The sequence below is a fragment of the Amblyomma americanum genome, chromosome 8, assembly GCF_052857255.1.
Source record: "Amblyomma americanum isolate KBUSLIRL-KWMA chromosome 8, ASM5285725v1, whole genome shotgun sequence".
Lineage (NCBI taxonomy): Eukaryota > Metazoa > Arthropoda > Arachnida > Ixodida > Ixodidae > Amblyomma > Amblyomma americanum.
In genome coordinates, this window is record NC_135504.1 from 41,203,459 (window position 1) to 41,224,286 (window position 20,828).

Sequence of the window (20,828 nt, forward strand, 5' to 3'; positions counted from 1 at the left end):
GCAGGAAGTAGCGCAGTCTTTAGCACGCTCGGCTGCTGAACGGAAGGATAGTGGTTCGAATCCCATCGTGCACACAGGTCTTTCTTCTTATCGCGTTCAAGAGTGTCAGGTACGGACGAACGGGCGGTCATCGAGAGTATGAGCCATTAAAGGATTTCGCCTTAAAATATGCTATACCCCATGGATGTCGAATACACACGCAGCTGCTATTAAGACGGAAGTTGTCCTGCCCTTTTCACCTGCGCAATTATAATTACGAGGACAAGGATTTAATCAAAGCTGGCCAAGTGGTGCAACAGAGGAGAAATACGACCTGACAGCTATTGTTCTGGGCTGCGCACTCAATTCGTGAACTGCGATAACGCTACGCCGGCACAATCTCAAAACACTGACAATGTTGACTTCCAGAGAAGGAACTAAACCACTGATCCAAAGCTTACGTCTGGAATTGGGGCAATCCGGTCGTCAACCATTGTTCCGCCTCTCACGCACACAAAGTGAACCGGGGTTCTCACTTTTATAGGAAATGTGCAACTGATCAGGCTGCGATTAGATTGCAAGACAGACAATTGGACACCAGACAAGAACAAAACTGTTATGAAGAAACATGTAGGGTTTATCAGAAAGACAATTTACCGCAGCGCTGGCGAAGTCATTTCAGCATCCGCTTCGCATGCAGGAGTTGCGGGGTTCGATCCACAGTGCCGCCGGGTATCCACCAGTGATACAATGGGCACAAGCTTTCCCCTGCCTGGTGCTCGGCTTCTTTAGGGTGCAATGCTTGGGAAATAGGTCTTTGATCCCACCTCGAGTATAAGAAAAATCCTTGTGCCATAGCGCTTTTTGGCTGCAGATGCCCTCGCGCCATAAAACTTCATCATCATCATCAGAAAGACAATTAATTGCAGTTGGTGAGATATTAACTTAGCGAACGACAGCGTGCCGCTAGAACCCATAGTTGCTGCGGGTTAAGATACTGGCGAAGGCAGTTAGCGGCACAGTAAAAATAGTGGAAGTACAGTCGTGAAAAAATGTTTACGGCATGTGAGAATAATAATTGGGTTTTGGGAAAAGGAAATGGCGCAGTATCTGTCTCATATCGGCGGACACCTGAACCGCGCCGTAAGGAAAGGAATAAACGAGGGAGTGAAAGAACACAGGATGAGAGAGGTGCCGTAGTGGAGGGCTCCGGGATAATTTCGACCACCAGGGGATCTTTAACGTGCACTGATATCGTACAGCACACGGGCGCCTAAGCGTTTTGTCTCCATAAAAACGCAGCCGTCGCGCTCGGGTTCGAACCCGGGAACTCCGGATCAGTAGCCGTGCGCCGTAACCACTGAGCCACCGCGGAGGGTATGTGAGATGAAAATGAAAATTGGTTTTTAGGAAAGGAATTGGCGCAGTAACTGTCTCCCTTATCTTGGTGGACACCCGTAACGCGCCGTAAGGGAATGAATAAAGGACGGAATGAAAGATTAGTACGGGGAGTGAGAAGAGGCTGCTGGTCCTTGGACCCAAGATATTAAACTTATTTTTGGAATATGGCGGAGTGCTAAACGCACTCTGGCACGGGTCGGCCCGGTATTGCACTGCCTCCGGGATCGGCCCGGGGCCTATGGATCTATTAGCATGCGGCGTCTTCTCTTTCCTCTCCTGTCCTTTAACTCTTCTACTTTCAGCATGCGGCAGCGAGCGTGGCTCGGCTTGAGCCAGTAGGCAGGCCCGTACACTTTCCTTTCTTCCCGTCAGCAATAACAGCAGCAGCACAGCAGCATGAAAGGAGAAATGAGGAAGAAAAAGTTGCCGTAGTGGAGGTCTCCGGACTACTTTCGACCACCTGCGGATCTTTAACGTGCACTGATGCCACGGGCGCCTAACAGCACATGGGCGCCTTTGCGTTTCGCCTCCGTCGAAACGCTGCCACCACGGTCGAGTTCGAGCCCGGGTGCTCCGGCTCAGTAGCCGAGCGCCCTATCCACTGAGCCACCGCGGCGGGTTCCGAGTTTTTAACGCGACAGCGTTAACGAGCTCGTACCGCAGAAAAGCCGGTGTTGTCGGCGTCGGTCGTGAGCGAAAAATCCCTCCTCTTCCTTCTCGCAATTTACGCCACTGCCTCAACATATAGCGTGCGACGGCAGCGCAAGGAAAGGAAGGGACGCCTGTCACATATTTAGATGGACAACCCGGACCGACCGCGCCGCAAGGGAAGGAAAATGAAATGAAAATTGGTTTTAAGGAAAGGAAGTGAGGCCTGTCTCAGATATCCCTGTGGACACCTGAACCGCGAAAATGGAATTTAAGGAAAGGAGGTGACGCGTCTGACATATGTCTCGTTCGGGCGCAGTGGGGCCGTGCGGGCACACAGGAATCACGCGGTGAGCGGCGGACAATGCAGCGCACATCCAAAGCGCGTTCACCACGAAGCTTCCGGCTTGCTGCCCGTTCGTTCGGCGCAGAAGCTATGCTGGCGTACGTGGCATCGGGTTTGTCGCGAACGATGTGCCGACGAACTACGACTGCAACTTGAGTCCCGCGCGTTTCGTTAAGGCGCCTGGCAGTGCTTCTATATGGTTTGCTGCTCTGCGCGTTGGTTTCACCGTACGTTGCAGAGCGATTTGTCTAACGGGCAAAGCGTCGCGCCGAACGTGCGATGGCAGTGCTGCCTGGCAGTGCTGCAACACGCTGTCGCGTTCCACTCTTAAAGGCGAAGCTTAAGCGTCCTCAAATTTTAAAGCGAAAGCTTTACTGGCCGCAGGTTGAGCAGTTTGGGGTGATTCCTGGAGAGCCGTGCTGCGCATGCGCGAGGAGCAATGACGACACACGGCGCATCCCTCTCTCTCGCTCCCTAGTCACAACTGCGCATGCACCACTAGTAGCACCGAGCCACTGGTGTTCCGCCGCTGCGCAGCGCCGCGCCTTTCCTGAAAATGCAACTTTCAATTTTCAGTTTTCTCTTTCTTCTTTCCCTCCCTCCTTTATCCCTTCCTTTACGGCGCGGTTCGGGTGTCCACCGAGATATATAAGACGGTTACGGTGCTTGGCGCGCTCGTCGCGCCATCTGGCATGACGTCACACCGCGCGGCTTGCCGCTGCCGCCGTTTAGTATGACGTCACACCGCGTTCCTCGTCGTTGCTGGCCAGTCAGGACGAGGAAGCGCACAGATTCCTCGTACCCTGAGCCACGCTGGCAGCTGTCAAGTGCGGCATCCTGGACCGAGGATCGGCCACGGCGCCCAGTGACCCGTAAGGGTCACGAACATATCAAATTTGACGCCATTAAAGTTTTTGCCATCCATCCATCCACCCACCCACCCACCGACTCCCCATCCATCGATCCATCCACCCACCCGTCCGTCCGTCCGTCCGTCCGTCCGTCCGTCCGTCCGTCCGTCCGTCCGTCCGTCCGTCCGTCCGTCCGTCCGTCCGTCCGTCCATCCATCCATCCATCCATCCATCCATCCATCCATCCATCCATCCATCCATCCATCCATCCATCCATCGCCGTTGCGGTCGCCTCAATCAAGATTAATCAAGGCTCACCATGCTATGCCTCACCTTTCGGTGCGTATATCCTGGCATAGCTGAGCTAAGCCACTGCCCATTTTCTCTCTCGCTCCCTAGTCACTACTGCGCATGCGCCACTAGTAGCACTGAGCTACAGGTGTTCCACCGCTGCGCAGCGCCGCGCTTTTCCTCAAAATCCAACTGCGCGTTTCCTCAAAATCCAACACAAAATGTAACGGCCGCGGTACCCCACTATATAGTGTGGCAAATTCGCCGCTCGCGCAGAGAGAATGCGCCGTGCGTGCGCAGTGGGTGCGCGGTCACTGCGGTATCGCTGGCAACGAAGAAGCTGACGACCTCGCGACCGTTGCACACCAACTACCTGCAAGCGATCTGCCCCTTACCCTGGAGGACGTGCGTGCGGCCATCCAAGACCATCTCCCAAAGCAGCACCCCGACCCATGCATCGCAGGAGGTGAGCTCATCGACAGTATCACCGGCTATCGCGCACTTACACGGTCGCAACGTGTAATGATCCTCCGCGCACGCATTGGCTGCGTGTGCCCCGGGAAACGACGGGTGCGTCACGGAATCGCGACGAGTGATGTGTGTGACGGATGCGGTGCAGTGGAAACACTAGAACACCTGCTCCTCCACTGTGCCGCGTTCGCCGATGCTCGTCGCGATATGCTCGCGGCCTATAGGGCGCAGGGCATACTACCAGACTCCATCAAGACGCTATTGTGGCCTCAGGGCAGTGCGCGCACTCGTGAGCGAACTTTGGTGAGCATCTGTGCATTCCGCGAACACACGGGCTTGACGTCCCGTTTGACGTCCCGCCAGGTAGTTACACTCAGTGACCGAACGCTCCGCGAGTTCTACCTTGAATGATTAATAATAACTGGACGCCCCACTCCAGTTGTAGCCAACACAGTGCTGTGCGCGTGTGTTTTAATTCCTCCAACATGAACTAATCATGCGCTCAATCTGGACACATTTCTTATTGTGTAAATAATTTGTATATGTTACTTCCTCTCCTAGCCCCTCTTCCTGTCCCCTCCCCTCTTTCATTTCTCCATTCTGCCTACTATCCTTTATATCCGCTGCCCCAGCTCAGGTGGTTCAGTATCGATGGCAGATGCCGGGGCTAGCAAAAATCTTTTTCTTCCTTTCTACTATTATTTTAATAAAAAAAAACCACGACCACCACCTGTCCTCTTACGCTCCTTCTTTTATCCCTTCCTGTACGACGCGGTTCGGGTGTCCACCGAGATATGTGAGACGGTTACTGTGCCATTTCTTTTCCTCAAAAACTGAACAAAACAATTGAGCCGACGGCGTTCATAGAGTTCATTTACGTTGAGAACTTTGCAAAGACCGGGCATTTTCACGAAAGGAAAGGCGCACAACCGACTCCGTAGGTCAGTGGAGACCTCAATCTCGCTTTCGCTTTGTATATCCACCCGCCGCGGTGGCTCCGTGGATATGGCGCTCGGCTACTGATCCGGAGTTCCCGGGTTCGAACCCGACCGCGGCGGCTGCGTTTCGATGGATGCAAAACGCTAAGGCGCCCGTGTGCTGTGCGATGTCAGTACACGTTAAAGACCCCTAGGTGGTCGAAATTAGTCCCGAGGCCTCCACTACGGCACTTCTTCCTTTCTTCTATCACTCCCTCCTTTATTCCATCCCTTACGGCGCGGTTCAGGTGTCCGATGATATATGAGACAGATACTGCGCCAATTCCTTTCCCCAAAAACCAATTATTATTTGTATATGCTGCATTAGCGGGGCTAATCTACATTTTTTTTACTCAAGGATCTATCCGGTGGCGGATATATTCTCCTGTCTTTCTTCAGATTGTCTGCTAGATCCCTAAACGTGCCAATACTTTCTTTGCTTTCAGATGTTATTGTGGAGGCGTCCGCAGCACCCCGATGTAGCGAGGAGCAGGCGAGCATGTGGGCAACCTCGTTGCCGGCGAGACCGCGTGTGCTGGGGTCAGCTTTTAGCCATGCTTTCGGCGAGACTCAACTCGTTCAGAATTTTGGCAGCACGATTGCTGCCTCTACCCTTGCTAAAATTCCTAACCGCCACTTCTCCCCCTATCATCTCTACCTCTCCCCTCACCTCTTTCATTTCATTTCTCCATTCTGCCTGCTGTCCTTTATTTCCGCTGCCGCAGCTCAGGTGCTTCAGTATCGATGGCAGATGCCGGGGTTAGCAAAAATCTTTTCCTTCCATTTTACTATTATTGTTTAATAAAACCACTACCACCGGTTTGAAAGAGCTGAAATACGGTTTACAAACCGCCAGAATCGTGCACACAACCGCCAGCATACGTGTGATATATTGCCACGCTTTGGATTCGGTTGACTTTCGACGCGTTGCCTTTCAAGAGCGTTTGCTCTTGAGCTCTTCCTAAAGTTTGTCATGGACGCGTCTGTCTGGAATGATCATCAAATTGGCACCTCTTTCTTCTTTTCTTCCTTCACTCTCTCCTTTAACCCTTCCCTTAAGGCGCGGCTCAGGCGTCCGCCGATATGTGAGACTGATACTGCGCCATTTCCGTTTACCAAAAACTAATAATAACAATAATTTGTTTTTGGGGAAGGAAATGGCGCAGTATATGTCTCATATATCGTTGGACACCTCAACCGTGCCGTAAGGACATTGATAAAGGAGGGAGTGAAAGAAGAAAGGACGAAAGAGGTGGCGTAGTGGAGGGCTCCGGAAAAATTTCGACCATCTGAGGATCTTTAACGTGCAGACATCGCACAGCACACGGGCGTTTTAGCGTTTTGTCTCCATCGAAACGCAGCCGCCGCGGTCGGGTTCGAACCCGTGAACACCGGATCAGTTGCCGAGCGCCCTATCCACTTAGCCACCGCGGCGGGTTTTACCAAAAACGAATTTTGAATTTCAAGCAGTTACCACGTGACCACACTGTCACAGACTAACAGTGGGCGCGTAGTGCCTCAACTGGTCCCTATGCTTTCGATCTGTCATATATGTGCCCCCTCTCCTTCTACTTAATATATAAGTGGGACCCCCAGGAAGAAAATTTGCATAAAATGTGGCGGCCACCCGGTTGACGCATATTGTTCGAAGTGGTGTTAAATGACTTGGCGTGTTCCTGAGGATAAAATTACGAGACACTTTTGCAACTTAAGTGTTGAGACGTGAAAGCCGACCATTGTGTGAGAACTTTCACTATGCCGTGATGAATTCCGGTTGATGTGACGTCACACCGTTCCCGTGGCTATATGTGAATATATGTCTACTTTTTAGGCGAACTCAAGCACCCTTGTTACCATCGGCGCGATTTTTCTCAAAACAAAAATGAAGAGCAAAAAGTTGTTGACAGGTGTCACCACAGTCGCTAATAGGATAGAAACATATCGAGCCTTAAATGTGCAATTATGCCACTTCAGGTTAGGTAAAAAGTCGCACAGTAATTAAACTTTTAACTAAAGGCAGGAGTGATGACTGAAGTAAATTTAATTATACCTTCATTTCGTGTTTCTGGGTAGAAAACTGACTTATAACAGATTTTCCCCCGCAACATTATGGCGGTCGCATTTAATGGATACGCAGGGCCTAGCGAATGTGTGGCATACTTACCTGGTGCCGAGGCATCCTTGGTCAGGATGGAGGAGCCTTCAGGGTGAGACGTGGACATTGCACTGCGCCCGCGTTGACCCCTGCCACTTCCTCTAATGAGGCAGATGGGACATGTAATTTTTGGTAGTGGGGGACTGCGTACGCGCATCCCCCGTCATTAAATTCAAAAATCAGAAACAGCTACAGGACGTCGCCTTTAGGCTTACAACGCCGACAAAGCAAACTTCAGTTTGCTCAAGAGTTGAAGGAAGACGATGGCACAACTCTGTACCATCGACTTGTATTCATGTAACGTGGCTACAAACTTGCGAAGGCTGAAGTGTCCCCTCAGAAGAAAACTGCGCCGCTGATGAATGGTGGCGGCAACCACGCCGTCCTTGCAATGCTTCTTCTCAGCCAAAACCCACCAGAAGGATTGTCCTTTCCGGGTTATTGTAACCGAAAAGGGCACCTGGAAACTTGCCCTCGGGTCATACCTTAAAAACTGTTTTTCAGAACTAACTATCAATGACCCTTTCCTTGTGCGCCGCCCGGCAACTGTGTCGGAATTTTTCCAGGAGAAGTCTTTGAAAAATGTCAGCGCCTTGTCTGTTGACATCAAGAACATGTTCTATTCCCTCCCTCAAGATGCCGTGCACATTTACGTGAGTCAAGCGATTGACCTGTACGGTGCCACCAAATTCCAAAACCACTGCGGAATTGACGTTGCCAGCCTGTTTGATTTACTAGATCTATATCTGCGCTCGACGGTCGTGTCTTTCAACGGCAGCCACTTTATCCAGAAGGAGGGCGTCTGTATAGGCTCGGGTCTCGCTCCGTTCCTCAGTGACTGTCTACTAGCTTCCTTGGACCAAAAATTTGCAAAAAGCCTTACTTGGATCTTCAGTGGTACGTGTGTTCCGTTACGTTGATGACTTTCTGGTGATTTTTAGATTAAGGAGTGACCACAGTGTTTCAGATCAAGCCAGTGACATCCTCACATTGTTCAGATCTAATCTAAAACCATTTCAACTAACGATGGAAGTTGCGGATCATGACGGCATTCGCTTTCTGGACCTACAGATAATGATGTGCGACGAAGCGGTATGCTGGCGCTACTCAGCACGAAAAGGGCTTCTATCTTACTCATCCTCTCATTCAAAAATAGTAAAACGAGGCGTCGTGACAGCCGCCCTCAAAAATACCATTTCCAGGTCATGTTCCCATCAAATGCAATCTAGCTTCAGAAGCCAGATCATGAGGCTGAAAAAGGCCGGCTTTCCAGACCACATCCTGCGTGCTGTAGCGGAGAAAATTCTTGCCGAATTCAGAACAAAAACAACGAGTTCCCTTGCAGCAGAAAACCGAAACTTCGCGGTGATATCTTATGTGCACAATATATCAGATAACCTGAAAATAATTACAGGAAAAGCCGGTGTCGGAGTCATCTTTTCTGCCCCGAAAATAACCGCAGCGCTTGTGTAAAACCGTAAACCATGAAGAACCTCCCCCTGCCGAATGCGGAAAAAATCACGAATCACCCTATGTGCAGTGCCGTAAAAATGTTGTCTATAAGATAGAGCTATCCTGTGGGCGATTTTATACTGGCCAAACAGGGCGCTGCCTCAATGATCCCCTAAGTGAGCATAAACGCTCCCTAAAACCACCCCCAAAAACAATTCGGTTATACATTGGCTATCCTGTAAATGCACTACTTTTTTCCGGCCGTACTAGAATACTGTATAAACATAAGGACCAACGTAGGCGGGAAATCGTGGAAGCTCTTTTAATTCACCGGGGACTTGACAACTCACTGCGTCAGCAAACCTTCCGTCGCGCTAACACAAAAAGAAATTGACTATCTTAACAGTTAAGTTCGCTTGTGTAGGTTGTGATTGTGTGCTTTTTTTGTTGTGTTTTTTTGACAATCATCACTGATGCTGTTCTTCTGTTGATTGTGCTCCTTTTCGCCTATTTATTGCTTGCGAGCAATAAAGCCTAGCAGTCGTAAGTCAGCGCTGTGTTTGTCTCTTTCTCAGTCCCGTCTTTCGTGCGCTGTGCCTTCATTTAGTACGCCGTCCCCTCCCTAGATAACACCCAATACTGGCGCTGACTAAAGACACACTTTTCCATTACCCTAGCCCACTCTCATCCCTCCTTCCCCAAAACCCTTCGCCTCTTCCCACCACATCCTCTGCCCGGCGGACCCTCCCCCGCGGAATCCGGAGGTTGGCTGCGCTCGGAAGACCAGGGCATGCAAACCATCGCCAGTGTTATGGATCGTAGGGACATACTCGCTTGAATACAGCGGGGACTCAGGGGCGCGCCCCGACTTCCTCTCCAATAATAGTTTTTGTAGCGGGCGCCGTCTATCCGTCCACACTAGGCTACCAGTCGAGCATTTCGCGGTACATGCGACATGCCAGTTGTGAGCATGCGCCGCTAGCATGGCAACCGGAGAGGAGCAGTGGTGCGCCTGGCGCTTCTTCGCTGCCGCACCCGCGCGCCCGCTCCACCTTCGAAGCTGAATGGGACGTCTAGCGGATGAGCCGTTGTGCGCATGCGCCGAAACTATCGTAACCAGAGAGACCCCGCACCGCGTTCGCGAACATCGCCTCGCCGCACGCCGCTCAATCACCCGAACCGCGTGTCGTCGCATGTGCAGCATTGCGTATAAAAGGCGGAGATGTAATAGGCGGCTGTATCGCAACGCTTGATATAGATGCACAGAAGGAGAGTCCAGCAGCTGCTAAACGGTGGTATGGACAAGAAAGCAATATAACTCTTCCGGTCCCGAGGTTGTCGCCTGGCAGTTGGCTACTCTACAGAGAACGAGCGTCAGAAGGCGAAGAGAGCAGCGGAGACGCCCGAACAAAGAGAGGAACGCCTTGCCAAACGGAGGCGCCAGACTGCCGAACGTAATAGACGCCGCATAGCCGCCGAGATGGAGCCTATGGAAGACGTCAGTCAACGGGAACAAACCCAAGAGGATGTGAAGGCCCGTCCTGTGACTGATCACACCATTCGGGTTTCCAAAAGTGCATCTGCGACCCGGACATTTGAAGCAGACTTTGTGAACAATCCGTTTGGACACATTTGTGGTGTGTGCGACAGACTGTGGCACAAATGACATGACACCAGTGAGTAATCCAATGTACAACAATTTGGGTTTGGCATTACCAAAACAAGCTGAGTCATGGAAACGTGCCTCCCGCTACGTATATCCGGGCATGGCGGAGCAAAGCCACTGCCAATTTCTCTCTCTCTCTCACTCTCTCCCAAGAAGTAGATTCAGTCGCCCACGACGAACCTGAACCTCGAGGCCATCTCCCAGCCTAACACAGGAGGATGCCGAGTTTGCCAAAGGGAAGCAAGCCAAAGAGGTGCGTCTGCAGGAGGAATGACGTCTGCGTCACGACGCTGTAGACACACGTGCCAGGGGAGGGGATAAACGCGTTTTCTGATGGCAATACAAGTTGTTCAATAAAAAAAAAACACTGTCGACCAGATCACGGCTTAACCTGGACACGAACCTGGCATTGGCGCCCGCGGAGTGGTCGAAAGCAACATCGGCGACATCTTGGAACATCGGGTTTTCAGCAGCTTCATTTGCAACGAGCAGCTGCGCTACCAACAGCGCTTCGAAAATGAAAAACTGATCCGCAGTTCCTGGGTTCGAACCCGACCGCGGCGGCTGCGTTTTCATGGAGGCAAAACGCTAAGGCGCCCGTGTGCTTTGCAATGTCAGCGCACGTTTAAGATCTCCAGGTGGTCGAAATTATTCCGGAGCCCTCCACTACGGCACTTTTCTTCCTTTCTTCTTTCACTCCCTCCTTTATCCATTCCCTTACGGCGCAGTTCAGGTTTCCAACGATATATGAGACAGATACTGCACCATTTCCTTTTCCCCAAAACCAATTAATTTACGAGCTTCAGCACTCCGTCATTGTGAACAGATGGATGTGGTTTCCCTGAGACACGCGCAAAGCGTAAATTGGTTGAATGACTCAGGAAGAAATGATTTCATCCAGACAACTGTGCGCACCCAGGCAGATCAGCGAAAAATAAACCAAGGAAAGCAGGCCTTCAAGAACAGGAACCTAGCGCGTGACGTTGCAATAGAGGAAGTTTCAAGATAGCAAGAATAATGGACTAATCGGGCGTCAGAAGGAGCGCTGTGTGCTCCTAGAAGGCCAAATTCTTCAATTTTTTTCCAGAATGCCTACACGCTTTCTGCCTGCGTTTCGTCGTCAACGTATGTGAGTTCGGATGCCCGCTCAACGATGTCGCCTTTGTCCTGATCTCTGCTTGCACTTATGGGACTTCAACAGGCATAACAGGCTGTTCTCATACATGACTTTTGTACCTGTAATGCAGGGTAGACGCACAAAAGGGATGGAAAAAGTCGACATTGAAAATCCTGATTACAGTTGGAGAGCGGCTGAGTACAAGTGCCCAGTAAAGTTAAAAATGCAGAGTAAGGGCGACCTTCTCAGTAATGCACCTAATAATAATACTCAACGCTACGGGCCCTCTGCCAAGGTGAAGAAGTCCAAGCGACAGTTGCAAAAACATTCCTTTTTCCTTCCAATTCCAATCGAGAAGAACTTGGACTCCAATGCCCTATAGATAGTGCTGACGTCAATACATCTATAGATGATTGATTGGAGGATATCTGATAAGAAAATATGTCATAGCAACTGTTCCTTTCTGAACCTGGACAATTCCTAGGTACGCATTCACAGTATTCAGGAAGCATACACAGACACTGATAGTATTGTTATCAGTTCCCAATATTGTTTTGGCTCATGAGAGATAACTACAATCATTCTCTTTCTAATATCAGGTGCGTTATCTACTGGCAGTGTCCTCATGACTCGCAGCGATAAAGTTAGACAGCCGATAGAAAAGACTGTCTACGTGTGCAGGCATTCAGGAAGGTAGCAATCATAGCAATGTCGCCGTTATTTTTGCTGCCTTTACTGGTACTCGATGTCGCAGTTGCCCGTGTGTCGGATGAGAAGTTTTTTAATTCCAAACCAAACCGTCCAGCCAGTCCACAGAGACAATGGGCCATCCTTGTGGCTGGGTCTAAAACGTACACCAACTACCGGCATCAAGCGGACATCTGTCATGCCTACCAGCTGCTACGGGATCGCGGCATGCGTGATGAGCGAATTGTTGTCATGATGTACGATGACATCGCCAACAACACCGAGAACCCGACGCCTGGGGTAATAATCAACCACCCCGAGGGGCCAAACGTGTATCAAGGAGTTGCGAAGGACTACACCGGAGACCTGGTGACGCCGGAGAACTTTCTTAAAATTCTACAAGGCGTGGAGGTGGACGGCGGCAGCGGCAAAGTTATAGCCAGTGACCGTTACGACCACATATTCATCTTTTTCTCAGGCCATGGAGGACCTGGGCTCCTCGATTTCCCTAACGGCGGCGCCTTGAAAGCAAGCCGATTCCTCAATACCATCATGAAGATGCACAGAGAGAAACGGTATCAAAGGATGGTGATTTACGTCGAGGCTTGCCATTCTGGATCCCTGTTCGATCGCCTACTTCCCAACAACCTCAACGTATACGCAACTACGGCAGCTAAGCCTTACCAGAACTCGTTCTCCTGCTACTATGACAGCTATAGGAATGTGCCCCTAGGCGATGAGTACAGCGTAAAGTGGATGGAACACGCGGAGGAAAACGATTTGATTGCGACAAGTCTGCGCACCCAGTTCGCACATGTCCAGAGAGAAACAGAAGAGAGCCACGTCATGGAGTACGGTGACATCAGCATAGCAAGGCTTCAAGTCAGCAGGTTTCTGGGCAGGGTGAAGCCGAAACCCCTGTTGCGGCGGAAGCTGCCCTGTGCGTCCACATCGAACGCTGACGTGGCGATCGCCATTCTAAGAAACAAGGCTGAGAATGCAAGGCAACCGTCTGCAAAAAAATATTTGGAAGAAAAGCTCAAGAAAACTATGGATAACAGGGCTTTCCTTCGAGGGAAAGTTGCCGAAATTGTAGAGCTGATTGCACGAGAAAAAGAAAACATCACCAAGTTGCCACTGTCATCCAGAAAACGTACAAAGAACATGGACTGCTACGAAGACGCTGTGAGTTACTTCGACGTTAAGTGCTTTAGCCTTTCCGATAACCCTTACGCACTTCAACACCTCCATGTATTGGTAAACGCATGCGAGTCTGGTGTCTCTCTTAAGGGTATCACTGCTGCCATGGACGTTGCCTGCACTCATCCGACCATTAAAGGTATAGAATAACGACTATGTGTGTGCCCATTTAGAAGCCTTTTACCAAGTCCTTTTTGTTTCTTACCAGTCTTACGGGCATTATTTTCATGTCAGACTTTGTATTTATGTCGGAGCACTCATGTGATTTTCTGTATTTTATAACCGTCCGCTAACTATGCTGTTATTATTTCTTTTGTTTCAATGATCTACCGAGGGCCCAGGTACGGTTTTCTGACTATGGGATGATCGTCTGTGTACTTTTGACTTCTGTATAATGTTGGAACTAATAAACCTCTTTTTAAGCTTACGCACAAAATCCAAGCAAAATAGTGTTTACAATGAAGATTACTTCTGTCTTCTCTTTTGTGGATGCCGATGTAGTTGAAATGACTTCTTTTCTGGCCGAAGGCCCAAGACTACACACTTTCTTCTGTCCAATTTTACCTGATGACAATACCCTTTTCCATTTTACGGCAATCGGGGCAAGTTAAATTGAGCGTGAATGCACTACTTAACAAGATCGAAACGAGGGACTGGTTCCTGTGAAGTTTGACCACAAAGGTGACCTTGACTGAACCATAAATGAAAAAACTATAACTAAAAGCATTGCCCCGATTGGCACTTCAACCGGCGGCGGCGAGAACAGGTCAGTCTCGTTGGCCACTTCACGACAGCACCAGGTTACCGCCGCAGTTTTTTTCTTTATTGCGCGGAAATCAATCCTGCTGAGCTGCCAGATTCTTTAGGTACACGCATACTATTTTAAAATGCAGACACACATACATATGTCTTCGTACACTGCCCTCCACCTGCACATCAAAACTGCGGTGGACATACACATGTGCCAAGAATCGGCAACCATTCCGGCGTCCTGCGTAGCATATCCCCACCCCCCACACACACACCAAGGCGCACTGTTCACTGAAGAAAGTCTTAGATGAACGAGGTCATTGTACGTGTCGATCCATCATGCGGTTCTTCCACAGCCTAAAAAGCCCAATCAGCACTAACAGCCGCCGCGGTGACTCAGTGGTTATGGCGCTCTGCTGCTGGCCTGAAAGACGCGGGTTAGATCCCGGCCGCGGCGGTCGAATTTTGATGGAGGCGAAATTCTAGACGCCCGTGTACTGTGCGATGTCAGTGCACGCGAAAGAACCCCAGGTGGTCGAAATTTCCGGAGACCTTCACTACGGCGTTCCTCATAGCCCGAGTTGCTTTGGCATGTTAAACCCTCCTAAACCACAAAAAACAATCAACACTAACAGATCGCACACCTAGCCGATCATGCCTCGTGTTGAATTTCAACATACTCTCGTTCTGCACATTGCACATCGTCTTCTTCATTAACTATTACTACTATCAAACATACTCCCGCTTTCAACTATGCGGCGGTTGGGACAGGCAAATGTGAGCTGCTTGCATTTGCGTGCACAACATTCTTCCACAAACACATCACTCGAGCACTGCGCGTTGGCGTTGGCAACACTGCTGCAGAAACTCGGCACTAGAACTTAGGCTGCCGGCGTACATTGGGCAAACTGGCAGCGACATATAGTACGTTGAGACAACAAAATCAAAAACAACGGCCTCTCTCGCACCACTACTGCACCGCGGGTATAATCCCAATAATACTATAAAATATGTAGCCCAGGGGCAATTAAAATTTTCCCACCCGAGGGTGGAAAGAAATCAATAAGGAAATGCTACTATAGCGACCCACAGCCGAGGGAGCGGGCCCGGTGAGACTCCCCTGATCTCCCTTGGAAAGTAGCGGAAGGGGTTGGATAAATGGGTACTGGGAATTTTGAGGGGAATGGGGACAGCGAGTTTTTCCTTCAGATACTTCGAATGTCTCGACTCCATAACTGGCCCGTCTGGCCAGGACAGGGGGGGGGGGGCGCCGAGATTGCCCAATGGTGCGGCCCCCGCTCACGGGATGCCCGACCACCCACAAACGCAAATGGCTCTGACCGCCGGAAACAGGAGAACCTACGACGGGGTTAGCTACCTGGGGCCCCTCCACGACACCTGGTTCCACAGTCCATGCCGACCGCAGGCCAGGTCGTCGGTTATTCCGACTCACAGGGGTTGTTTCGGACCGCCCAGCTATTAGCCGGCGAGCGTTTTTCACGGTTTTTCAGACAGCGGAAGTATGTGTGGTATGATCTGACTAGTAGAGGCTTAGGTCTTCAGCCTATCGACCCTCCGGCCCTCGGCGCCATGAGCTAACAACTCCGCGGGGACCCACCTGCGCTTCAATCCAACCAACAATGCACTTATTTTTTCCCCTAGCTTACTCCACACCAACTGAGGAGGGAGTGTTCAAGGCGGGGCTGACCGGAGTCACATACAAGAACGTGGCTTAGGGTGAGATGATCCGGGCCTACTCCGCCGTTACTCCACAACATCGACGGTTTTTGCACCGGTCGTACTACAACCCCGTTCCTCGGCGTCCCGCGACGGCCCTTACGGCCCCGCGGCTGGCCTAAGACCTAAGGAAATAAAGATTTCCTTGCTTAATATACGCCCCGTGAGCTATCCAGTATACGCTTCATTCTGCCTCAGTGAAATCTTTAAAATAAAAAACATAAACCTGCATTCTTATATAGTGCCGAGAGTCTGGAACTAAGCTTTACTATTTACAGGCAATATGTACAAAGAGACAGGGCTTTCTGAAACATGCAATCGACAAGCATGCGAATCAACCAGACGGACAAGCACAGCGATTTGGCATTCCCCGAAGCGGCGAAGTCAAAGTCAGCGGCTAAGCGGCTGGTATGTTCTGCGAAGGTCCTCCCAGAAATGACCACATCATCCAGATAACACAGGAAAACTTGCCACTTCAGTCCACGCAATAGAGTATCAATAAATCTTTCAAAGGTGGCAGGAGCGTTCCGCAGAGCGAATGGCATCACATTAAATTCACACAACCCGTCTTCGGCACGAACGCCGTCTTCTCTTTGTTTTTCGGATGCACCGGGATCGGCCAGTATCCGGACCGTATATAAACAGCAGAAAAGTAGGAAGCTGAATGGAGGCAGTCGGTTGCATCATCAACTCGCGGGAGCGGGTAAACATTCTTTTTTGCGAGAATGTTAAGGCGGCAGTTGTCGACGCAAAATCGTCACGTGCCACCTTTCTTTTTAAGGAGGATCACAGGAACGGCCCAAGACTCGATGATAACTGAATAATTCCTTGTTGCAGCATGTCACGGGCCTGTTCACCAGTTAATGTTATGTCCCTAGAGCGATACACCGCATGACTTCTGTCGAATCGGTTGTGCGCATAAGGCATTGATCGTGTGACGGGAACGGGAAGGTGGAATCTGCTGTTATTGATCTCTAGAGAAGTCAAACACGTCCGCATGCTTAAAAAAAACAAAAACAAAAAACTTCCTTCAATATCTGAAGTCGTTGGTGGGTAGGGATTTGTTGATCATGTCCAGGAATTGAGATTCGGTCAGGTAACGACGTCTAGTAAGACGATGAATGGCTCAACTGTCCACTTCATCAGTGGCGGGATATCATTAAGCCAGCGTCTTCTGTCGGCCCTCATAGAAGACCCACTGCGAGATCCCAAAGTGTGTTCTGTCTCCGAAGACACCGTCGTTCTAGCGATGTCCACCATTTCGTCACAAAGTTAGCAAAGCTAATACCGGGGCCAGTTGGTTGATCATTATGCGAACGTATGCACTAAACGCGACACAAGAAGACAATACCCACAAGACACAAGCGCAAACAACTGTTTATTCCTCACGGAAGATGCGTTTATATGCGAAACGTCAGTTTTTAGGCAATGCAACCTTGCCGTCATCAAACACGTGACCATCACCACGACCACAGGACCACAATTGTAGGTAAGCAGAAAGAAAGGATTGAATGAGAACTAGCTGAAGCGTTTTTAATCGAAAAAGCGGAAAATGGAACGCGTATAAGCACTCCTTCTTTTGCACTCACAAAAATCGAAATTTATATGATAAATGCAGATGCTGGGTTGTGGTGATGGTCACGTGTTTCATGACGGGAAAGTTGCGTTGACTAAACACTGACGTTGCGCATATAAACGCATCTTCCGTAAGGAACAGGCAGTTGAATCTTTGAGTAAGGAAGAAAACATCTAATCGAAGCAACTCTGCTGGCCACACGAACAAGCGAAACATAATCGAAAGGAAGAAAGACCTTGAGGTACAGTAATGTAAACTACCTGACGTTACAATGGAGCAAGTTTAAAACAGCAAGAATGCTAAACCTATCGGGTTCGAAAGGTCTGCATCGCGCTACTAGAAGCCCAATTGGTTCAATATTTTTCGAATCTCTATGCATTCCAGGCCTCCGTGCCTTCGCCAAAGCATGCAAGTTCCGATACCCACTGCAGGATGTCACGAATGTACTGAACTCTCATTGCGCTTACGGACCATGATAGCCTTAACAGAGTGTGCTCTTAAATGGTTTTGCACAACTTGTACAGTGTACGCGCACAAGAGGCCGAGCAAAGAGGAGAGAAAAAATCAGTATTTTAAATTGGACATGGGCTCAGTACGCGTGTGCGCTAAATTTGGAAAATTATGAGTAAGTGTTCACATCAGAGTAACGAAAACAACAAGATGACTCGCCTGCACGCGGCCCTATGAAACTGTGAAGCAGTGCAAGCGACACTTGCAATGACACCCTTTCTTTCTCCGATTTCCATCGACAAGGATTTTGACGCCAGGCCCTTAAAGTCGGGGATAACATCAATGTGATAGAAAGGGCGATTCAGTTGAAGTTATTTGACGGTAAAAAGGGGCAACACAAGTGTCGCTCCTATCTAGAGCGTGGAGTGTACAATTTGCGCTAATCATAGAAGCTTATATGCAGTCGTGGCAAATACGTCATTTAGTTACCAACTCATAGTAGTCACTAACCTTGCACGGACATTTATAGTATTGTTCTTACTGCCCAATATTAGTCTTTTCCTTGGCTCATAAGAGGTAACTCCAACCTTTCACTCTCTCGCATCGGGCGTATTGCCACACAGCGATTAAGTTGTTCAGCTCATAAAAAAAGGCTGGCTACGTGTGTAGGCCTTCAGAAAGGAAGCAATCGTCACTATGCCGCTGTTATTCTTGCGGCCTTTACTGCTGTTCGAACTCGCAGTCGCCAATGTGTTTGATGTGGATTTTTTCAACTCGAAAACAATCCCTGGAGCCGGTCCACAAATACAGTGGGCTATTCTTGTGGCTGGGTCTAAAGAGTACCACAACTAGTGGCATCAAGCGGATGTATGTCATGCCTACTAGCTACTGCACGACCGCGGCGTATATGAGAGGAACGAATTGTTGTCATGATGTACGACGACATCGCCAACAACACAGAGAACCCGATGCCTGGGATAAAAAAAATTATGTGAACACTTTGCCAATCTAAAGTGTGGCAAGGCGAAAGCCTTTGGCCTTGCCGACTGCGATTCTAGCTTCCATACCAGTAACACTCCCAGAGGCTTCTACCTTGCCACACTGTCGATCTAGACGACGTTGTTGGCGCTTGCGGTCTGCTTTTCTCTTCTTCTTCTTCTTCTTCTTCTTCTCCTCAAGTAATATGGCTTTTCTCGCCCCTTCTTCTTCTTCTTCTTCTCTAGCTTCTGACTTCTCTTGTGGTGGCACAGAGGAGGCGCCACCAGCGCGCGCGCCGTTACCATAACGACCTCGGGTGTGACGCCACCCTCTACTGTCGCCATATCGACGCATTTGGTTGTTTTTTTGTTTTTCGCTGTAATAGGCTATAATTAATTAACTAATCAATCTAAAGTCATCAACCTTAGCGTGGGGGGTTACATTCCGCCTCCTTTATCAGATGATATCATTCGTTTTCGGCTATCTTGATTAGTTGCCGCATTACTCGTGGAAGACAGCGTTACACCGGACGCACAAGTATGAGCCATTAAAGGCTTCCGCCTTAATACTCAACCACCCCGAGGAACCGAACGTGTACCAAGGAGTTGCGAAGGACTACACGGGAGACCTGGTGACGCCGGACAACTTTCTTCACATTCTTCAAGGCGTGAGGGTGAAGGGTGGTAGCGGCAAAGTTATCGCGAGTGGTCGCAACGACTACATCTTTATCTTTTTCTCGGGACATGGAGGACCCTTCTTCCTCGATCTCCCAAATGGCGGCGCCCTGACTAGAACCCAACTCATTAACAAGATCTGAAAAATGCGCACAGAGCGCAGATTTCGGAGAATAGTCATTTACATTGAGGCTTGTTTCTCTGGATCCCTGTTCGACCGCCATCTTCGCAACGGCTTCGATGTCTACGCCATGACGGCAGCTATGCCTTACCAGAATTCCTACTCCTGCTAATATGACTGCTACAGGAAAGTGCACCTGGGCGAGGAACACACCGTCAACCGTGTGTAACACGCGGAAGAAAATGATTTCATAGTGACCAGTCTGCGAAACCTGTTCACTCATGATAAGAGGACAACAAATGGAAGTGACGTCATGGAGTGCGGTGACACTAGCTTTGAGATGCCTCGAGCCAGCATGTTTTTAGGAAGAAGAAAGCCGAAGCAAATCACGCGTCGGAAAACGAGGTGTGTCCCCTCATCAAACACTGATGTGCCGATAACTATTTTGAACAACCAGCTTGAGAAGACCATAGAACCGAGGGCAAAAAGGTTGTAGCAAAAGCTTCAAAATTCAGTGGATAACAAGGCTTTCCTCGGAAGCAAGGTCGCCGAGATAGCAGCGTGCATTGCTAGAGGCAAAGAACGTGTCAAGAACTTGCTGCTGTCATCCGAGAAAAATGCAGAAAACGTGAACTGCTATGATGAAGCTGTGAGATACTTCGGCGTTAAGCGCTTCAGCCTATCTGATAATCCTTACGCGCTTCAACATCTCCGGGTGTTGGTGAACGCATGCGAGTCTGGTTTCCCGCTGAAGAATATCACTGACGCCATGGGCACTGCTTGCACTAACCCGACCATGAGATGTATAGAATAGTTACAGTGTGTGCTCCTATTTGCTAGCTTTTGGCAGCTCCTATGCTGCATCCGCCCAAAGCCCGCTGAAAGAGAGACCAGAATAAAAATTACTTATTTCTTCCCTTTTGTGGATCTGTATGTACTAGAAATGGTTTCTCGTTTGCTAGAATATCCTATTCTGCGCGCTTTCTTTCTTTTTCCAATATTACCTAATGTCGATCTCCTATGTTTTGTTTAGAGCAAGCGGGCTGATTTATGTTTTTGATTCATGGTTTGTTGGGGTACTTTAGTCTGTGGCTACAATGAAGGTTGTGAAAGCCCGTCGCTTCCGGCATGTGTAGAAATAGCAACTCCGACGGGTTAGCCAGACGCTTCCACAGTTCCATAAATCAGCATTCCGGCATGCGGACGGTGTATAGACCGTTGTATCTGTTGTTGCGACTACAAGATATTAGTCAGAAACCGCAGAAGACTCGCAAATAAATTTCCGACTCCTGCGAAAAGTT

At 49.5% G+C, this 20,828-nt stretch overlaps 1 non-coding gene and 2 pseudogenes across 1 annotated transcript; all 3 read left to right on the plus strand.

Annotated features, from left to right (window-relative positions):
* The first annotated feature begins 7,120 nt into the window (after window positions 1-7,120).
* Window positions 7,121-7,283, plus strand: LOC144102865 (U1 spliceosomal RNA). Its single transcript, XR_013308244.1, has one exon. It is a non-coding gene; the product is annotated as a U1 spliceosomal RNA (small nuclear RNA).
* Window positions 7,284-11,881: 4,598 nt separating this feature from the next.
* Window positions 11,882-13,727, plus strand: LOC144100239 (legumain pseudogene; annotated as a pseudogene).
* A 4,722-nt stretch (window positions 13,728-18,449) lies between these two features.
* LOC144100240 (uncharacterized) lies at window positions 18,450-20,282 on the plus strand (annotated as a pseudogene).
* Window positions 20,283-20,828: the final 546 nt, after the last annotated feature.